Genomic DNA, 21,022 nt, shown 5'->3' on the forward strand with positions numbered 1-21,022 from the left:
ATCTGAGAAAGGCAAATCAAAACCACAATGTGATATCAGCTCACACATGTTAAGATGATTAATATTTAAAAAAATAGAGAAAGTAACAAGTGTTGGCAAGATGTGGAGAAATTGGAACCCTTGTGCCTTGTTGGTTGGATTGCAAAATGGTGCAACCACTATGGTAGTGGTATGGTATTTTTAAACATAGTTTATCAAAGTTTAAAAATAGAACTATTAAATGATCCAGTAATCCAACTTCTAGGAATATATTCAAAAGAATTGAAAACAGGGTCTCAAAGAAATATATCCATGTTCATAACAACACTATTCACAATAGCCAAGAGTTGAAGCAATCCAAATGTCTATCAACAGATAAATGGTTAAAGAAAATGTGGTATATAAATGCAATGGAATATTATTCATCCTTAAAGCAGAAGGAAATTCTGTCACATATTGCAATATTAATGAATCTTGAGGCTACTATGTTATGTGAAATAAGTCAGTTATAAAAAGACAGTATATTATTCCACTTATAAGAGGTATCTAAAGTAATAAAATTCACAGAAACAGAAAGCAGACTACTGGCTGGAGGGAGGGAGAAAAGGGAGTTACTTAATGGGTATAGAGTTTCAGATTTGCAAGATGAAAAAATTCTGGAGCTCTGTCTTACAACAATATGAATATAGTTAATACTGTTTAACTGTATGCTTAAAAATTATTAAGAAGGTAAATTTTACGTTATGTGCTTTTACCACAATAGAAAAAAGAAAAAAATACAAAAGAAAACTTTCATAACTGATGGAAAACTAGCGTTCAGTAATGGTAAGTAAGGGAATGGAGGGTATATTGTCTAAAAATATTCGAGATGTAAGGGCAGTGTTTTCAATAGGATCTCTTCCCTCTCCCCTACCAGAGGATAGGAAATGGTCAATTGTTGGAGGAATGCAATGGGACAATGGAGATGGGAGATAGAGTAAAAGTCTCTAAGGATTACAGTGTACAGCAGGGTCACCGCACTTATGCCCTAGATTGACAAATTAACCTGTGTGCACCATGAACTAGCTTATTCAGATATGGAATCATAAACAAAAATGATTCCTGCTAAATTTAAACAATTAAACAATACTTAATGCCTTCTAAGAAAATTTTTAAATATTAGAAAATTAGATGTGGTTTCAGAGAAGATAAATAAATTCTAACCACTGAAGAATTCATCATGTAGCTATAGATTATCACTTTGCATGACCCGCTCACTCATTAGCATCTAGCTGTACTGCTTAAGCATCAATTTTTGGTTTAAGTCTCAGTACTTCATTGTAAAATCAAATACATTTTATCCCTTCTCCTGTGTTCCTGCAGATCTGGCACACAAAACATATTTGTAATTCATTTGCAATGTGGTAATATCAACTTATGTCTGTTTTGCTATTAAAGGGAAATTTTCCCTTGAATCATGACTGTTTTCTCATGCCAGGGAATAATTGTAACAGAGACGAATAAACCTGACTTCATATTGGATCTATTCCTTTAGCTCTAACCATTATGTCCTGTTGCCTGTGCTTAGTCATGCTGGCTCTGCACCTTTGAAAAAGAATGTTGCCTGAAGTATACAGAATATCCCTTTCTCAAGGCTCTGCCTCCCAGGCTTGACCTTTAAAGCCATAATATTTTTCATTGGCATAGAGATTAAAAGTTACAAAACAGAAAATAGCATTTGTCTTGTTGGAGGTTTATGGGAACATCATGACCAGACCTATGTGGACAGCTGCAAAAACAAAGGATTATCACATTGTCTCTGGGGTCTGGCCAGCACCACCAAGTCTGCAACAAACAGCTACCCTCCCCTCCCCTTTTTGTATAAAAGAAGCCTGATATCCAATTCGGGTAAGATGGTTCTTTGAGACATTAGTCCACCATCTTCTCAGGCTGCTTGTTTTCCAAGTAAAGTCACTATTCCTTGCCCCAACACCTTATCTCTTGACTTACTGGCCTGTTGTGCAGCGAGCAGTACAAGCTTGGACTCATTTACATAATTACATGGATATATATTGAAGGAATAAATGAATGTGAGATGTATTCTATGCTTCACATTTGCAGTGGGGAGCAGATCATACCGCAAAAATTAAAGACTTCTGAACACCAACTGAACCTACTGATTAACACCAGACCAAATACAAACTCTTCCAAAGAGTAAATGTACTTTCTCTAGCTTGTTCCATAATGGATTATACCAATATTCAGAACATTTTCAACATTTTGATGAGAAAAAGATATTGCACAGAAATTTTTTGTGTTTAAGGTTCAGAAATTTCCACTGCAAACAAAATTAGGTCAGTTGCCTTTATGCACAGGAAATACTTACCACAAATATCTCCCTAGAGACATTTAAGTATTTACACCTATGGTCAGTAAGTGTGTCAGCTAGCAGAATCCCAATTTAGCATTTGCCTGAAGTTCAGTCACTAAAATGTGTATCAATAGTGTTAAAACTAACTTTTATAATCTAAGAATTGCATTTATTTTTAGAGTTCACAGTTCTCCTATTGTTTCTGTGTTGTTAAATACAGAGCATGTAAATGGAAGATAAGGCAGCTGCTAGAAGTTAAATTCTCAAAGTCCTTTTATAAAGTGCTATGATCACCTTCTCATGAGGTTACTCATACAGTCATTCAGTCTGTGTTCATAAAACATCTACTAGGTTACATTCCATATTATTTGTTGGGAGGGTTTTGTAAGTAAAATTCAAATATAAAGTGCATATACACAATACAAACTTAGCAACAAAAAATGTAAAGTACAATCTAGGTCTTCAGAAAATAATAAAAGGGTGGGGTGAATTTCCAGCTAATATTGTGTGGCTGCTGTGTTGGGGATGGTGGTAAAAATAAGAGAATTTATCTAAAGTGGAAAAAAAAAAGTCTTAAAGCTAGAGGCCAAGAGACTTGGGTTTTGAGCATCATGCAATGTCAAAGATTACATAAAACAATTCTCTGTGTTGTTTATCAATAAATATTTATAGTGAATGCATAAAAAGAATGCATGTAAGTTATCTGTACCAATCTCAGATTAGATGTTACTTCTGGGAGAGAAGAAAGGAGAAAAATGGCTTTAGTTGTATCTGTGAATTTTATTTGTTTATTTTTTAACTTGATATGAAGAAACTATGGGCAAAATTGTCAATATACGTTATATGTGAGTCACATTGTTTTGAATCACTTTATCTGATTTTTTTCATTTTAAGTCTCAAATATGCTCTTGGCCATAATTTTATTTTCAATATCTTTAGTCATTTTGCTTACATGAATTTCATGATTAGCAATTTTTATTTTATACAAGCATCAACTTCAACTAATGTGATCTTATCCCATTTATTTTAGTTGTATAACATATTACCCATTATTTTATCTCCTTATGTGTGTGTGTGTGTGTGTGTGTGTGTGTGTGTGTGTGTGTGTGTGTGTTAGACTTAACTTTTGCTATATCTTCTATATTTTCTTTGTGTACTATATAGATGTGCATTCTTCTTTTGGAAATTTGAAAGTTTTATAATCTTATTAAGGTCTTTAGTGGTAACTATTTATTTACTTATTTACATTTTTGGATTAAAATTTACATTGCTTTTATTCTGAGTGAGGTTGAGTATCTGTTCAATGCTTTAGAGCCATTTGTAGATCATTCCAGTAAATTTTCTGCTTTTGTCATTTGACTATTTTTACATTGAATATAGAGGAGTTCTTAATGAATTTAGTCCAAATGTATTTCTAAGAGTTTTTTGGTATGTACTCAAAACTGTTGAGTGTTATTATTTGACTCAAGCTCATACGGCACCTTTCTCCCAATTTATAACCTTTACATCAGGAATCAGCAAATATAGGTCAGTGGATTAAATCTATCCAGCTACCTGCTTTTTTGTAGCCTGCAAACTAAAAATATTTTTTAAATTTTTACATTTTTAATTGTTGAAAAAAATCAAAAGAAAAGTACCTTGTGATATAAGAAATCTATATGCAATTCAAATTTAATGTTTGCAAATAAAATTTTTTTGTTAGAGTTTAATTGAGGTAACACTGGTTTATAACATTATATATGTTTCACATGTACATTATATTTTGACTTCTGTATATACTAACAGTGTGCTCACCACCAAAAGTTTAGTTTCCATCCATCACCATACAGTTGACTCACTTTACCCATTTTGCCCTCCCCACCACACCCCTTTACCTCTGGTAACTATTATTCTGTTCTGTGTATCCATGTGTTTGTCTTGTTTGGTTTGGTTTGTTCACTTATTTTTATATTCTACATATGAATGAAACCATATGGTATCTGTCTTTCTATGTTCGACTTATTTCTCTTGGTTTAATACCCTCAAGGTTCATCCATGTCATCGCAAATGGCAAGGTTTCATCTTTTTTATGGCTGAGTAATATTCCATTTTGTGTGTGTGTGTGTGTGTGTGTGTGTGTGTGTGTACCATATCTTTAACCATTCATCTATCGTTGCGCAGTTAGGTTGTTTCCATACCTTGGCTATTGTAAATAATGTTGCAATGAACGTAGGAGTACATATATCTTTTTGAATTAGTGTTTTAGTATTCTTTGGATAAATATCCTGAAATGGATTAGCTGTATCATATGGTACTTCTATTCTTAATTTTTTGAGAAATCTCCATACTGTTATCCATAGAGATTAAATCAATTTACCTTTTCACCAACAGCATATGAACGTTTCCTTTTCTCCACATCCCTGCCAGCATTTGTTATTTCTGCCTTTTTGGTAATAGCCATCCTAATGATTGTGAGGTGATATCTCACTGTGGTTTTGATTTGCATTGTCCTAATAATTAGTGATGTTGAACATCTTTTCATGTACCTATTGGTCATCTATATGTCTTCTTGGGAAAAATGTCTATTCAGTTCCTCTGCCCATTTTTTAATTGGGTTGTTTGTTTTTTTGTTGTTGAGTTGTATGAATTCTTTATATATTTTTGGATATTAACCATGCATCAGATATATCATTTGCAAATGTCTTCAATTCAGTAGGTTTTCTTTTTTTTTTTAATTTTGTTGATGGTTTCCTTTGCTGTTCAGAAGCATTTTAGTTTGATGTAGTCCCAATTGTTTAGTTTTGCTTTTGTTTCCCTAGCTTGAGAAGACCTATCCAGAAAGATATTGCTAAAAGTGATGCCAAAGAACATACTGCCTATGTTTCTTCTATGGTTTTATGTTTTTGAGTCTTACATTCAAGTCTTTAATTAATTTTTAGTTGATTTTTGTGTATGGTGTAAGATAAGGTCTAGTTTCATTCTTTTGCATGTGGCTGTCCAGTTTTCCCAACAGCATTTATTGAGGAGGCTATCCTTTTCCACTGTATATTCTTTGCTTCTTTATTGTAAATGAATTATCCATATACCTGTGGATTTATTTCTGGGTTCTCAATTCTGTTCCATTGATCTGTGGGTCTGTTCTTCTGCCAATACTATGCTGTTTTGATTACTATAGTTTTGTAGTATAATTTGAAATCAGGTCATGTGTTGCCTAAAGTTTTGTTCTTTTTTCTTTCCATGAGCATGCTATATCTTTCCATTTCTTTGTGTCTTCTTCAATTTCTTTCAACAATGTCACAGTTTTCTTTTCTTTTCTTTTCTTTTTTTGGTCATGCAGCACGACCTGTGGGATCTTAGTTCCCTGACCAGGGATTGAACTCGGGCCCTCGGCAGTGAGAGTGTGGAGTCCTAACCACTGGACCACCAGGGAATTCCCAGTGTGACAGTTTTCAATGTACAGGTATTTTACCTCCTTGGTTAAATTTCTTCCTAGGTATTTTATTCTTTTTGTTGCAATTGTAAATGGGACTGTTTTCTCTTTCTACTTCATTGTTAAGTATAGAAACACAACAGATTTTTGTATATTGATTTTGTACACTGAACTTTACTGAAGGCATTTATTATTTCTAATAGTTTTTTGGTAGATTCTTTAGGGTTTTCTATATATAAAATATTTCATCCACTAATAGTGACAGTTTTACTTCTTTCCTTATCAGTTTGGATGACTTTTATTTCTTTTTCTTGCCTAATTTCTCTACCTAGTGCTTCCAATATGATGTTAATTAAAAGTGGTAAGAATGGACATGCTTGTCTTATTCCTAATCTTAGAGGGATAAATTTCAGTTTTTCACTGTTGAGTATGATGTTAGCTGTGGGTTTGTCATATATGGCCTATACTATGTTGAGTTAAATTTCTTCTATACCCATCTTATTGTTAGTTTTCATCATATATGGGTGTCAAATGATTTTCATTGATCTTTTCTATTGCTTTTCTAGTCTCTATTTCATTTATTTCTGCTCTCATCTGTTATTTCCTTTTTTTCTGCTAACCTTGGGCTTAGTTTGTCTTTCTTTTTCTAGCTCCTTGAGCTGTGAAGTTAGGTTGTTTGTTTGAGATCTTTCTTCTGTCTTAGTATATGCATTTATCACTAAAATGTCTCTCTAAGAACAGCTTTTGCAGCATCCCATTGATTTTTGTGTGTTGTTTCCATTTTCATTTTTTCAAGATACTTTAAAATTTCCCCTTTGAGTTCTTTTCTCATTAATTGTTTGTTTGGGAGTGTTGTTTAACTCCCAAATGTTTGTAATTTTTCCAGCTTTCCTCATGTTGTTGATTTCTCTTTTCACACTCTTGTGGTTGGAAAAGAAACTTGGTATGATTTCAATCTTTTTAAATTTGCCAAGACTTGTTTGGTGACCTGTCATATGATCTATCCTGGAGAATGTTCCATGTGCATTTGAGAAGAATGTATGTTCTGCTGCTGTTGGATGGAATGCTCTATAAGTGTCTGTTAGGTCCATTTGGTCTAAAGTATGGTTCAAGTTCAACTTTTCCCTGTTGATTCAGCAATCTGTCCATTGCTGAAAGTGGGGTTTGAAGTCCCCTACTATTATTTTACTGTCCCTGTTTCTCCCTTCAGATCTGGTATTTGCTTAATATATTAAGTGCTATTGATGCTTTCTACTGCGTTCTTCTTTTTATTCATTGAATTCTTCAGGTTCAGAATTTCTGTTTGATTTTGTGTTTTCTATCTCTTTGTTAAATTTCGCACTTTGTTCATATATTGTTTTTCTGATTTCACTGAGTTTCCTTTCTGTGCTTTCTTGTAGCTCATTGAATTTCTTCAAAACAGCTATTTTGAATTTTTTATATGGTAAATAATAAATCTCTGTGTCTTTGACTTTTATTATTGAAGGATTACTATGACTTTTGCTGATGTCATGTGTCTTTGATTCTTTTTTTTTTTTTAATAAAAAAATAAGAGTTATTAGCTTGCGTTCTGAAGATGCAGGCCAAAATCTGTTGAATGTTATAAAGCAAGTTTAAAGATTCCTAAAGGAGATATAAACTCTTATTCTTTTAAGTTGCTCAGTATACATCCTTACATGAAAAAAAGAAAAACTTCTATAATTGTGCAGTATCCATAATCTACTCATAAACACCCAATGTAATTTACAAAAATAATGCTTTTGAAACAAATAACCAAATCTTACTTAAGATACTCAACAGTAAATCTCTAATAAAAACTCTCAGCTTAATTAAGTGGCTATATCACCAAGGAACTCTTTCCATCACCGAACAAATTATACCCAATTCTACAATTTGCCCTCTATATTAAATAATAATCTTAAACAAGGAGAATCATAGGACATTGAAAAAAACAAAACAAAACAGAACAAAAAATCCTCTGTGAAATATCTTGTTTAGCATGTTAATGCTGCATTTGGAGATATAATCATCTTTCTTGAACTATAACGAGTAAACTGACACCTTCTAAATGTCTTTACACTTCTTAAAATCAAAGGCATAATTGACAATTAAGTATTTTTCCAAATTTGCAACTCACTGTTTCAGGCAGAGTTGCATTGATTAGGCTGGTAGAAGTACTGGTTTTTGCATGGACTGGTTCCTTGGCCACAACCAGACACAAAGATCTAGTGGTTTGTTGTAACAGTGCAATTGCTTGCTGTTGGGAAATGTTCTGACCCAGTGGCATGTATGTGATTAATAGCCAATATTTGGTCATTTTCCTTCAACCTTTGATCCATGCCAGCTATACTCCCTGGCTTCACTTCCTTCACGAAGATGTCAACTTCTCCCAGATTTTGACCTCTGAGGGTCACCACACTGAATCCAAGGCCTCCAGCTGAGGGCTGTTCTATATCTATATATTCAATTTGGCAGCCCTGAGCCATCTGTTGCATGATTGAGTTAAAATCTTCATTTCCCGACTTTGGGGTCCAAGGAAATAACCCAGACCCAGTCAAGTTATTAGAGGACCTTTGGGCATTCCCATTAGTAATGGCACCATCCATGATCATCAATAAGCCTTTCCTAGAAAAATCAAAGTTGGCTGAACAATCTGAGGGTATATGGCTGAGCTGCCCCTTCAGTTGTTTGATGGACTGTTGAAGTGTGAGTATCTGGATGAAGAGAGGACTAGTGTTTTATAAAACATAGATAGCTTCTCATTCTGCAAAGTGTCACCCTTCTCCTGCAATTTCATTTTCGAGCGATCAAGAACTTGCAGGACCTGCAGTTTATCTGTAACAGGATTTTCAGGCACTTTGAATTGCTGTCTTCAATCACTTTTAAAGAAACCTGGTCGGGCGGAGGCACCGGTGAGAGGGCAGGTGGCGGCGGGGGGGGGGTTCAGCGTCAGTCCTCCCTCCCGTCTTTGATTCTATGTTGCTCGGAGGTTTGCATTAGTGTTTTCACATTTGAAGTAGCAGTCACCCTCTCCAATCTTTACTAGCTGCCTTCAAGTGAGAGATACTTTTGGTTGGTCCTGCTTATATGTTGAGGCTTTCTCCCATCTTGTATGGACACACTTCCTCCACACTTCCTGCTCCCTCTTTTGGCAGAATTCTTAAGCTTCTATGCCTTCTCTCCACCTTACAACACACCAGGCTGACTGTTGGTAACCTCCTTTTTCTCTTCTAGAAGGTGGTGCTGTAGCTCAAGATTGTGGTTTCTCCCTTGTGCTCAGACCATGCCCTGTTTTCTGTGCATCCTCTCTGTCTATCTAAGCTTGCTTCCAACACCGCCCTCAGGAACACACACAAAGGACCAGGCACAGAGTGGGAGAAGGTGTGGGTTTGGCACCTGGGGCATTGAGGGTGCCCACAGGCAGTTGGGGGCATCCTCAAGTGAAGTTCTCCCAGCAGCTGTTGGGTGGGTCTCCTGCTCGAGTCTAGACCACAGTCAGTAGGCATCCCTTTAATGCCCTCTGATATTCTTATCTGCCTCTTGCTTTCATACTCTGTGTCAAGAGCCATCACGGCTGGGGAACCCCGGTGCTCACTCACCACTGTCTCTTTTCCCCTTGGGAGGGATTCTCAGCCTCCTTCTTATCTAAGCTGTGCCACCTTGAGGGAGGGGTGATGCTTGTAAAGTTCCTCTTACCCATTTCAGTGGTTTTTGTTGTTGTTGTTGTTTGTTTTTTGCTCCTACGGAGTTCTAGAACTTCTTTAGAAACCTGAACATCTATAAAGGCTCTCTTGTCCAGATGTATCTGTGCAAGTCAGCTTTTTCCAGAAGTTGGAGCCTGTTCATAGGCTCCTGCCTGTTCCACAGTTTTATTGGGGTATATCTGCCTGTTACCCAATGCAGAGGTAGTCTTCCTGAGTACCTTGGTGTGTGGTGCTGGGTACCACAGCTCCCACAGAGGCACTTTTGCTCACGTATAGATGCCAAATTTTAGAAGTTAAAGAGGGGACAGAGATCACGGGTGTCTTATGGCACCACAATATCACTCTGTAAGTTTTATAATTTAAATTAATGTTCTTAATTTTTATATTTGTTGGTTGATCAAAAGTCTATCAAATGAATTCCTGCTTTTGTCAGAGGAAGAACTTAGTCACATTTATATTTCTTATATTTGCATCCTTTTTGGGGGGTAATAATTTCAACTGTGGTTTAGCCTCAGGTCTATACTTCATCATATACAGTGTAATATTAATTATGTGTTTACTTAAACTTCAATATTAAGTAGAGTCATTAGCCCTAGTGGAGAATCTATAGTTCCAGTAATTTTGTACAATGTCTTTACATTTTTTGAGATTCTTATTTCCAACTATCCATTGGTTGTCGGATTTCTTTGTTAAGTAGTTTATTTTCAGAACGAGTCTATATATGTTGTATTCAGTAAGTTCCTAATGTTAGGTTTTGATTTTACATTTGCATGAGAACAGGAGGGTTGTAAGAGCTTGGCTCATTTACTGTTTTCCTCAGACAGGGTAGACATTATTCTTTTATTTTCAGCCATTGATGGGGCTGTGACAAAGTCTAAGGTGAGGTTGATATTCCTCATTAGAAGCAGGATACTTGTTCTTTATACCTAAAAATAAGGGACAGCACCAGGATGCGCTATTTTTTCTATTAATGCTCAGATTTAGTTGTCCTCTTATTTGGGTAGAGTTATCTTCTATTAATGCTTAACTTTTTTCTGTGGTGTTCTAGTCTTCAGAAATACTGATTTTATACTTGTCAGATCTCCTTATTCCTTCTTTCATAACAATCACCTTTTAAAGTGCTTTTACTTGTTTGGCAGAGTCAATTTTACTTCATGATGTTTCTACAGAATATCAGAAGGCATTCCTTTGTTTCTGATAAGGGACTTAGCAGAAGTTCCTTCAACTTTCACCTTCCTTTTCTGTGCTGAGTGATGCCAGCTCATTTTTCATCTCTCTCTTATGTCTTATCCTTTTAATTTCATCTGTTATAAGCATTTTTTTCAGTCTAAGTTGTCCATGATTTCTTAAAGAACGAAGAAGTATTTTTATGAAATTATCTTATTTTTCCTGAAACATTTATTCAAATAAAAATTCTTGATCTGCTTTTGGATTCTTTTTATCCTAATTGTGGTGGGGATGGCAGTAAAATGGTGCAAAGGGAGCATCTATGCATAGGTCCCCTGTAAATTATTTCTGGAAATTTGTTGTGTGTGGGGGAAGCTTTCTAAGCCAGTCATTTGTTCAAAGATAGTTTTGGAAGTGATGGGTATAGTAATATGGATGGGTCAGGAATTTTCAATTTTACACCAGGTGTAATATGAAACTGTCAAAGGGTTTTGAGGAATAGGTAAACTCTATATGCACACATGAAGAACAATGCAAGTAGAATCTGGGTGGAATACAAAAAAAGCGATTATATAAATAAATGTAATACCATTTTCAAATAATTGATAAGAAGAATCATTTGTCTGCTCTAAACACCCATGTAGAACTCTTTAATATCAGCTGATTTTCAGAAAATATTTTTCCGATGGTATTTAAACAGACTCCACCTTCAGATCCCTGAGTGAATTTTTAAAATACATAATATATCATTTACGAGAAAAATATTTTAAGCACTAACAATAATAATATTCTAATTCAGAAATTTCAGCAGTCTAGCTCAGTATTATCTACGTTTAATCCTCTCCTAACTGCACTCTACATTTTCCCTGTATTTGTTGACCCATGTTTGATGGTTTTATTGGCTTTATTGCTGTTTCAAAAATTACATCCAAAATTTCACAGCTTAAAACAGCAAGAATTTATTATATCACAGCATCTGTGGCTCAGGAACCTGGGTGCAACTTAGCTGGACACTCTGATGTAAGGTTTCTCAATCAAGGTGCTGGCCAGGAATGCAGTCATTTCAAGGTTTAACTGGAGGAAAATCTGTTTCTAACCTCACTCACACGGCTGTTAGTTGGCCTCAGACCCCTGATGGTTGTTGGCTGTAGACAGCAGTTGTTTCACACATGGACCTCTTCATAAGGTTCCAGGAAATAAAGAGTAAGAGAGTTCACACAAGACAGGATTCACAGTTTTTTTGGTAACTTAATCTCAAAAGTGGCATGTATTCATTTTGCTGCATTATATTCATCAGAAATTAGTTACTAGGGCCAGTACAGACTCAAGTAGAGGGGATTACACGAAGGCATGAACATAAGGACGCAGGATCATTGGGGACCCCTAGAGGCTGTCTAGTGCAATTCATTCTCTGACGTGCAATAATTCACATCTCTCCTACATGCAAAGTACATTCACCCTCCCAAGATTCCCAAGCATCTAATACCACTAAAACATTAGCTCAAAGTGCAGAATCTTATCAAATAAATCAGATTCATAAGTGGATGTTTCTTTGGATGTAGTTCTCTGAGCACAGTTTCTGTAGGAATATAGATCAGAGAAACTAAAGAGACAAGCTATCTGCTCCCCACACACTCAACATACAAGGGTGGGATATAGAATAAGAACCATAGACATTCTTGTTGAAAAAGGGATAAAGTGGTAGGCACACAGGAGTGACTGGTCCATAGCAATTCTAATATCCAGCCAGACAAACACCTGAAGCTCTTTGATTATGTTTCAAGATGTGGGAATGATGCTCTGTGTCTCTCACCTCCACCCTCTGTGTTCTTTGTTCACCTGCTATGTCATCCTTCTCTTATCACAAAAGGTAGCACATATTTATAGCTGAGAAATGTTCGCAGCCTACTTCACCAGAGTAATAATTTGGGGGTCCAACTTTATTGTCAAGAGGCAATAAAATGCCTCTTTCATTTTATATTGTCTCTGACCTTTCAATCCAAATTGGCAGTGTTTCTGCTGATACCATTCTCTCAAAAACGTTGTGCATCTCCTGTGACTTTCATTAGGGCAATTGCCATTAAACAACAAAAACAACTCAAACCTTTTTCTAACTTGGACCCCTGCTGACACACTGAGGGACAATGCTGTAAGCATCCTAGAAGTCCTGTTGTTTGGTTGAGAATATCTGTGGGTTATAGCCTTAAGCTCATTGAAGGACATTTAGTGTGACTATAGTTCTCTTTAGTGTGACTATAGTTCTATAGAACTATAGTTCTACAGTTCTCTAAACTAATTAAAATTAGTTTTAATTTTTCTGATATCTAAACAGTAGTTTTTACAGTAATATCCTAAGCTTCATTGTTAGCCCACAGTACTCCTGGTATTACCATTGACTTGGTCTTTGTGCAGAAACCATTTGTTAATGTTACCATCCTGTGCCATACGGAGAGGCTGGGAGTTTTAAAATCCATAAAGCCCTGGCTCCATTTTGTTTAAAACATGCCTTCCTCCATTTCTGTCTCTCTTCTCTCATTTCACTCAAAACAGCGAGAAGGAACGAGACTGTGCCTTCAACATTTTGCTTGGAAATTCCCTTAGCTAGATCAATCCATTCAATTTAGGAGATTTTCTGCTTTCCACATAACTGCAGATAACAGAATTGCTAAACTTTCTGACAGTATTTAACAGGAATCTTCTTTCCTCCAGTTTCCAATAACATGTTCTTCACTTTCTTTTAAACGCTCACTAACAGCCTCCACAAAATCCAGATCTCTATTAAAAGTCTGTTCAAGGGAATCTGGACATTCTCTAACACATTCCTCAAAACCCGTCCAGTTTCTGTTCATTCCCAGTTCTAAAACTACTCCCACGTTTTTAGGTCTTTGTTATGGCAACACATCCTGCTGCATACCCAAATATGTATAAATTACCAACTGCTGCCTAACCAATTACCCCAACCACAGCATAACAAAACAAACATTTATCGTCTCAGTTTCTATGGCTCAGGAATCTGGGCACAGAGTAATTAGGTGCCTCCGGCTCTTTTATAAGTCTGCAATCAAGGTGTTGACCGGGGTTAGTGATCTCAAGGTTGGCTGGAAAAGGATTTGTTGCCCAGCTCACTCATCTGGAAGTCGGGAGCCGTCAGGTGGCCAGAAACATCAATTCCTTGTCAGTGGGACACTCCATACAGCTATTCACAACATGGCATCTTGCTTCCCCTACAGTAAGGGCTCCTATAGTGTTATGGGTTGAATTGTGTCCCCCTAAAAGATATGTTGAATTCCTAATCCCCAACACCTCGGAATTTAATCTCATTCAGGAATGGGAGCATTGTAGATATAATTCATTAAGACAAGGTCATCCTGGAGCAGGTTGGGCCCTTAATCCAAAATGACTGGTATCCATATAAGAAGAGGGAAAACTGGACACTGACACAGACACAGAGAGAAGAATACCATGTGAGGAATTACACTGGTACAGGCCAAGGAATGCCAAGGATTCCTGGTGATATCAGAAGTTAAGAGAAAGGCAGGGAACAGACTCTCCTTGATAGACTTCAATAGAACATCATCTTCCTGACAACTTGATCTCAGAATTTTAACCTCCATAACTGTGTGAAAATAAATTTCTGCTGCCACCCAGTTTGTGCTAATTTGTTATGGCAGCCCTAGGCAGAAAATAAAAAGAGAAAAAGAAAAAACAATAAAAACAACAAGAAACCCAGCAATCCCACTCCTGGGCATATACCTGGAGAAAACCATAATTCAAAAAGATACACGCACCCCAATGTTCATTGCAACACTATTTACAATAGCCAGGATGTGGAAACAACTTAAATGTCCATCAACAGAGGAATGGAGAAGAAGATATGGTACATATATACAATGGAATATCACTCAGCCATAAAAAGGAATGAAATTGTGCCATTTACAGAGACATGGATAGACCTAGAGACTGTTATACAGAGTGAAGTCAGAAAGAGAAAAACAAATATCGTATAATATCACTTATATGTGGAGTCTAGAAAAATGGTGCAGATGAACTTATTTGCAAAGCAGAAATAGAGAGACAGATGCAGAGAACAAACTTATGGATACCAAGGGGAGAAGGGGGGTGTGGGATGACTTGGGAGATTGGGATTGACAAGTATACACTACTATGTATAAAATAGATAACTAATGAGAACCTACTGTACAGCACAGGGAACTCTACTCAGTGCTCTGTGGTGACCTAAATAGGAAGGAAATCTAAAAAAGAGGAGACATATGTGTATGTATAACTGATTCACTTTGCTGTACAGCAGAAACTAACACATTGTAAAGCAAATAAAGTCCAACAAAAATGAATTTAAAAAAAAGAACAAGAAAGAAAACATAGTCTTCTAACCTAATCTCAAAAGTGACATTCAAGATTTTTGCCCACAGCTTCTGGCTGGTGAAAGGCTCACTCCGTGGTAGTCCCAATATGTGTTGCCTACACTCTGTGTTACAGCCACTATAAAATAAATAATAAATAATGCGTACAAAGTAGGTATATAGCATTCTTTAGTCATTCAAAAATCATTGAAAAAAGTGTTATTATTTATTTTAAGTAATTTGTGAAGGAGGAAGAAAAATCATTATTCCTTATGTCGGGTTTTTGACCTGGAAGGGATTCTTATTTTTAGTTTTGCACAGGAAACACTAAGCTTTATCACAGCGTATAAGGCCTGATCTGCTCAGTCAACAACTTGGTTTTTGTCTGTATGATATAAAGGGAGGTAGTTAAGTGGACTTGTCATCTTGGCCACTAAAATTCCTACCTTCTCCTGTGACCTGCTCTCTGCAGACATTGTCTTACTGTTAAAAGATAAACTGAGGAATATTAAAAATTTAAAGAGTTTATTTGAGCAAAAATTGATTCGAACCGGGCAGCATCCAATCTAGCAGACAGAAAGGAGCTCCAAGGCACTGTACAGAATGAAAAACTTTCAGACAGAGGGGAGTAGCATCAAGGAACGTATACCAGGCAAAAAAAGTGGATTGGTTAATGCAAAGTTACTTTCCTTTAGGTGATGGCAAGATTACATAGCTATTGCTGGTCAGGTAATTCTTGATCAACTCGTGTAAGATTCCATTTCTGGGGGAATCAAAACTATAGTTAAGTCTCAGTTTGGTGAAATGGTTGCTAGTGACTTAGCACAAGCGACTGCATTTTGGGCTCATCTTGTTTTTAACACCATGAACACCATTCCATGAACCCCTAATTCCCTCCACCTACTCCTGAAGTGCATTTCCCTTTATTCACCTCCCAGATACACGAGAGGCGGGAGGGAAGTACCCAGAGCATGTAGCCATCCCTTTCCAAATCAAGGAAGTCACTTCCCGGGTCTCCCTAAGTCACTTTCAAAGCCACTAAGTTGTTCCTCTCCCCTTTCCACAAGGGCAGGCTCAGAAGAAGTGGAGTTTTAGGAAGACTATTTCCTTGGGCTTTGAAGAAGTCTGAGTAGAAATTCTGAAATCTGTCCCAGGTGAGTGGTCTGCCTCCCTTCTTATACCTGAGTTTTGCAAAATTAGGGTGGGGGAGGGGTGGGGGTGATGATACCTGAAAACAAGATCTGCTTGCTCCTGGGGGCTGGTCCCCTCTTTATGTTGTGTGGCACCCTCTTCTTTACCCGAAGCAAACTTCCCCTGATCACCTCCACGACCTCCTGCTCTGGGAGGAGACTCTTCTAAGGACTTCACGAACCTGCTTCTTTTACTGACCTGGCAGTGAGTGTTTCTGCCTGCACAGATGCCAGGGCTGGAAGTTGTTGGATGTCCTGTCACCAGCAGCAGAGGCCTTGCCTGGGAGATTGTTAAAAATACAGGACCTCAGGTCCTACCTCGGACCCAGTGAATTCCAACCTGCAGTTAACAGGATCTCCAGATGATTCTCAGGCAGCCATATTAAAGTGTTTAAGCCATGGCTGTAAATGACACAGCCAGAATCAGTTATTTCGAGGCTTTTATTCCAAAGCCCCCCTGGATATGTGTGTGTGTGTGTGTGTGTGTGTGTGTGTGTGTGTGTGTGTGTGTGTGTGTGTGTGTGTGCGCGCGCATGTGCACAGGCTGTGGGAGTGGGAAAGGGAAGGAGGTGAACATTGGGGCTGCTCATTAAGAGTTTGCATTTGATGTTTGTCTGCACATTTGAGGGTATTTGTACATAAAGAAATGGAATAGTGATTGCTAGAGTGAAACTTGTGTAGCTGCTCCAAAAACCCAAGGGTTTTTTTGGTTTGTGTTTTTTTTGTTTTGTTGTTGTTGTTTGTTTGTTTGCTTTACCTGAGTTCATTTACTAAGAGTTCCTACCAGGGGGCGCTGCAGTCCTTTCTTTTTTTTGTCCTTAAAACTTCTGTATACTTAAGTCAGAAAGCTCAAATTATTGGTAAATGCTTCAATCCACATTATTTCATTTGATACATCAATACCTGCATTATCCAGGTATTGGGTCTTTTGACTTTATGGATGAGGAAAGAGCAAGACTGATCATCTGTTTCCAATCTCCAAAACCCAGACTCCCTTTGCAGCCTACCGCACCACTTGTCGCTCTTATGATAACTTCAATACCAAGTTATACAGAGAAAGAAGAACTAAAATAAAATTTTGCCCAAGGCTGGGTAAGTAGTCTGTCTAAATTCGAGTGGATGAAAACAATATTTATTGTGTTGCTCTCCTAAGAGTCTTTTAATTGTTTGCAACACAAAATGCAACCCATATTGCAAACTCATATAAAATATTCTGTTAGGTCTTCTGCTAGAGATTTAAAGGGTATCAGGGTACCTCTGAACAAGATTGATGTCTGTATATGATGAACTGGACAGCCCTGATATTTCCCTAAATTTGTATAAACTTTAGATAGGTGTCTACCTAACTATAGATCCCTCACTTCCCTTTTCTTAGAGCATTTACTTTAGAAAACTTGCAATTGTAAATTCTTTCTTTCAGCCTGTTTGAGAGGTAAATCTCATAGCCTCTTGCCTGAGTCTTTGGGAAAGATCCAGGAACGTCTTTCCCAGAGACTTGGGAGCCATCTCTTTGAAATATAATCATCAAGAGAGACAGTTTCCCTTTCACCCCAGTCTCAGTTGGAGAATAGGAGTCTGATTTCCATAAAATATAAAAGAGCTATATATATATCTTTTGTTTTTTCCTGTAATGGTAAAGTTTTGTTTGCTTTATCAAGTGCGATAATCTGGATGGTCAGGATACTATTGTTACCTCTAATTAGGTACCTTCAAGAAAAGGAAGTCAGTTTTCCTTGCTCATGAAGATAATCTGTTCATTCTTCTCCTGACCTTCTCCTTCACATTATCTGTTGTCTGGGAACAGCCGTGTTGGTGCTTCTTCTGCTGCTGTTTGTTCGTTTACCCCACAGGTAATTCTGATACACTGCTTTGTAAGCTGGGCCTGTGTTGTAAAATAAACATCTGTAAAATTATATTTACCCTTCAACAAGCGTAGATGGATGGGTAAAAATTCTCTTTCAAAAGTTACTGTGGTCAAAGCAAAGCAAAAATACAGATTCCAGCCTCAATCTTTTTCTCTTGATGGGTTAGTGCTTTAATTTGTTCAGCAGTGTCTCCAGCAGTTTCTAAAGTGCCTTTTTCAGGGACTTCCCTGGTGGTGCCGTGGTTAAGAATCCACCTGCCAATGCAGGGGACACGGGTTCGATCCCTGGTCCAGGAAGATCCCACATGCCGTGGAGCAACTAAGCCCATGAGCCACAACTACTGAGCCCACGCACTGCAACCACTGAAGCCCGTGCACCTAGAGCCCATGCTCCACAACAAGAGAAGCCCCTGCAATGAGAAGCCTGCGCACCTCAACGAAGAGCAGCCCCCCCCCCCACACAACTTGCTGCAGCTAGAGAAAGCCTGCGCTCGGCAATGAAGATCCAACGCAGCCAAAAATAAATAAATAAATAACTTTAAAAAGTAAAAAAATAAAGTGCCTTTTTCTGATTTTCGTTTAAAGGATTGTGGCAGCAAATGATCTTTGACCCTTAACTCATGTCACGCGTACAGAGCACGCTCACTGGAGCTCTGTCCGTGTAACATGTATAACTTTCAGTTCTAGGTTAAGGATGAGTGTGGGGGTTCTTAGGTCACTGTGCGAAAAACAGTTATAATGCTGACTAAAAGTCATCTGCTTTTTAAAATTAACAGACTTCATTTTAGCTTTATGAGAAAAAAAGCAGTTTCGGTTTGCAGAAAACTTTAGCAGAAAATACAGAGAGTTCCCATATGCATTTCTTCCTCTTAACGTACCTTCCCCTATTTTTAACACCTTCCATTATTGTGTTACATCGGTTACAGCTGATGAACAAATTTTGCTACATTATTATTAACTCAAGTCCATAGTCTAAATGAGGGTTCACTCTTTGTGTTCTATATGCTATGGATTTTGAAAAATGTATAACGACATGAATCTGAAAGGGACAGAGTAAAGGGACAAAGTCGGTAATTAAATAGTTAATCCCACTAGGGGATTGTAAGTAAGAAAAGTATGGGAGACGCCTGTAAGTTAACGATCACTTAAGAAAGCAGGTTTGCTTAACCACAAAATGAAGCAGGCTTGTGTATCAACAAAACCATGCAACCGAAGCATGAGACGTGCCCCAAAACAATAAAACAATGGTGGCATGAGGCCCACATCCTGCTCAGTGAGCTCAGTAAGTTAATGACCTCTAGGACATGCTCTCTGCACATAAAAACAATGATTTATGGAAAGGTGACATTGCATTGCAAAGTGAAAGACTCTCATTGTACTGAGACCTGAAATAATTTTTCCACTGTGCCATGACAGTCCTGGATTAACCACGTAGGGACAAGAAAACTCCCCAGCTGGATGTGGAGGAGGAGCTGATGATGGAAGCTTGACATCTGCTCAGGAATGAGGAACAAGGTGGTCTTTTCCTTTGATTATAAAACTGTAGCCCACTAAGTTCTTGGACGCGACCTCCACTTGACAGCCCACTTGTAAGCCTCACAAGCACCCTGTTCTAATGAATCATTTCTTATCCATCACTTTTCCTTGCTGAATTCTTTCTGTGCTGAGACATAAAGAACTGGAGCTCTTCGGAGTTCCCCTGAAACACCACAGAGCGGTTTCAAATCCATCACTGCAGTATCATACAGCACAGTTTCACTGCCTTAAAAATCCCCCGGGCTCCACCTATTCATCCCTCCCAACCTTCCCACTTTGGCCCCTTAGACAGACCTTTTCATTGTCTCCATAGTTTTGCCTTTTCCTGAATGTCAAATCGTTGGAATTTTACAGTACGTAGCCTTTTCAGATTGCCTTCTTTCACTTAGTAACCTGCATTAAAGGTCCTTTTACGTCTTTTCTTGATTTGAGAACTTTTTTTTAAGTCTGTTTTGCCAGAAGTTTTACTTTTGTTTTAGTTTCGAAGAATTCGTTAACAAAGAGACACCACTGGTCACACAAATAGACAATTTCAACTTAACTTTAATAGAAAATCATTAAAAAGAAAGAACTAGAAATGAAAAGGGAGAGAACAGTAAAAGCGTGTACCTCACCAAACTGGGCCGACACCTACATCCAGACTCGAACGGCCCTGGGGAATCCCGAAAACAGCAATCTGGAGTCCCAACTGGGCAAGGTCCCGGGCAGTGCGTCCACTCCACGGGTGAGACTTTAAATTGCAGTTTAGGAGAGTCCTGCTTATAATACCAGGCCGCAAACTGATATCATCAGTTTGCCTGCAAATACGCAGCTTTGGGTTTCTTCAACGATGCTGTTTATCTCATTTTGTGCATCATAAGAATTTCTAGATGCCGGGGAACTGGCCAGGTCCCTGAGGCTCAAAAAATTGCACAATCCACTCCCTTCTTTGTCTTAAGTGCCGTCGGACTTGCTGGCCACAGCTCACAAACAGGCACGTAGTCCAGGCAAGGTCACAAATCAGTTGGAGGCCTAATATCGCCTCTGAAGCCTGAACAAGATGACTTCCATTTCAGTCCTCCTAACAAAGTCCCTGAATATTATACCATTGTTTGGAGAGTCTACAGTGTGTTTAGCCATGTATATATTGACAGGCATCTTGGTTGCTTCCAAGTTTTGGCAGTCATGAATATAGCTGCTATAAACACACCTGTGTAGGTTTTGCATAAACTTCAGTTTTCAACTCATTTGAGTAAATGCCAAAAAGTGAGATTGTTGGATCATATGATGAGTATATTAATTTCTTAAGAAACTGCCAAGCTGTCTTCTAACGAGTCATCTGCTTTTTATTATCACCCCTTGATGAAACTTCTAAACCATTTTAGGGATTAAAATAATCCACCAGAAAAAAAAAATTGTTGCTCAAAGACCGATTTCTGTATTGTTTTGAGAACATGTTCATAAACTCCTTTCCAACTGGACC

The sequence above is a fragment of the Eschrichtius robustus genome, chromosome 13 (assembly GCF_028021215.1).
Source record: "Eschrichtius robustus isolate mEscRob2 chromosome 13, mEscRob2.pri, whole genome shotgun sequence".
Taxonomy (NCBI): Eukaryota; Metazoa; Chordata; class Mammalia; order Artiodactyla; family Eschrichtiidae; genus Eschrichtius; species Eschrichtius robustus.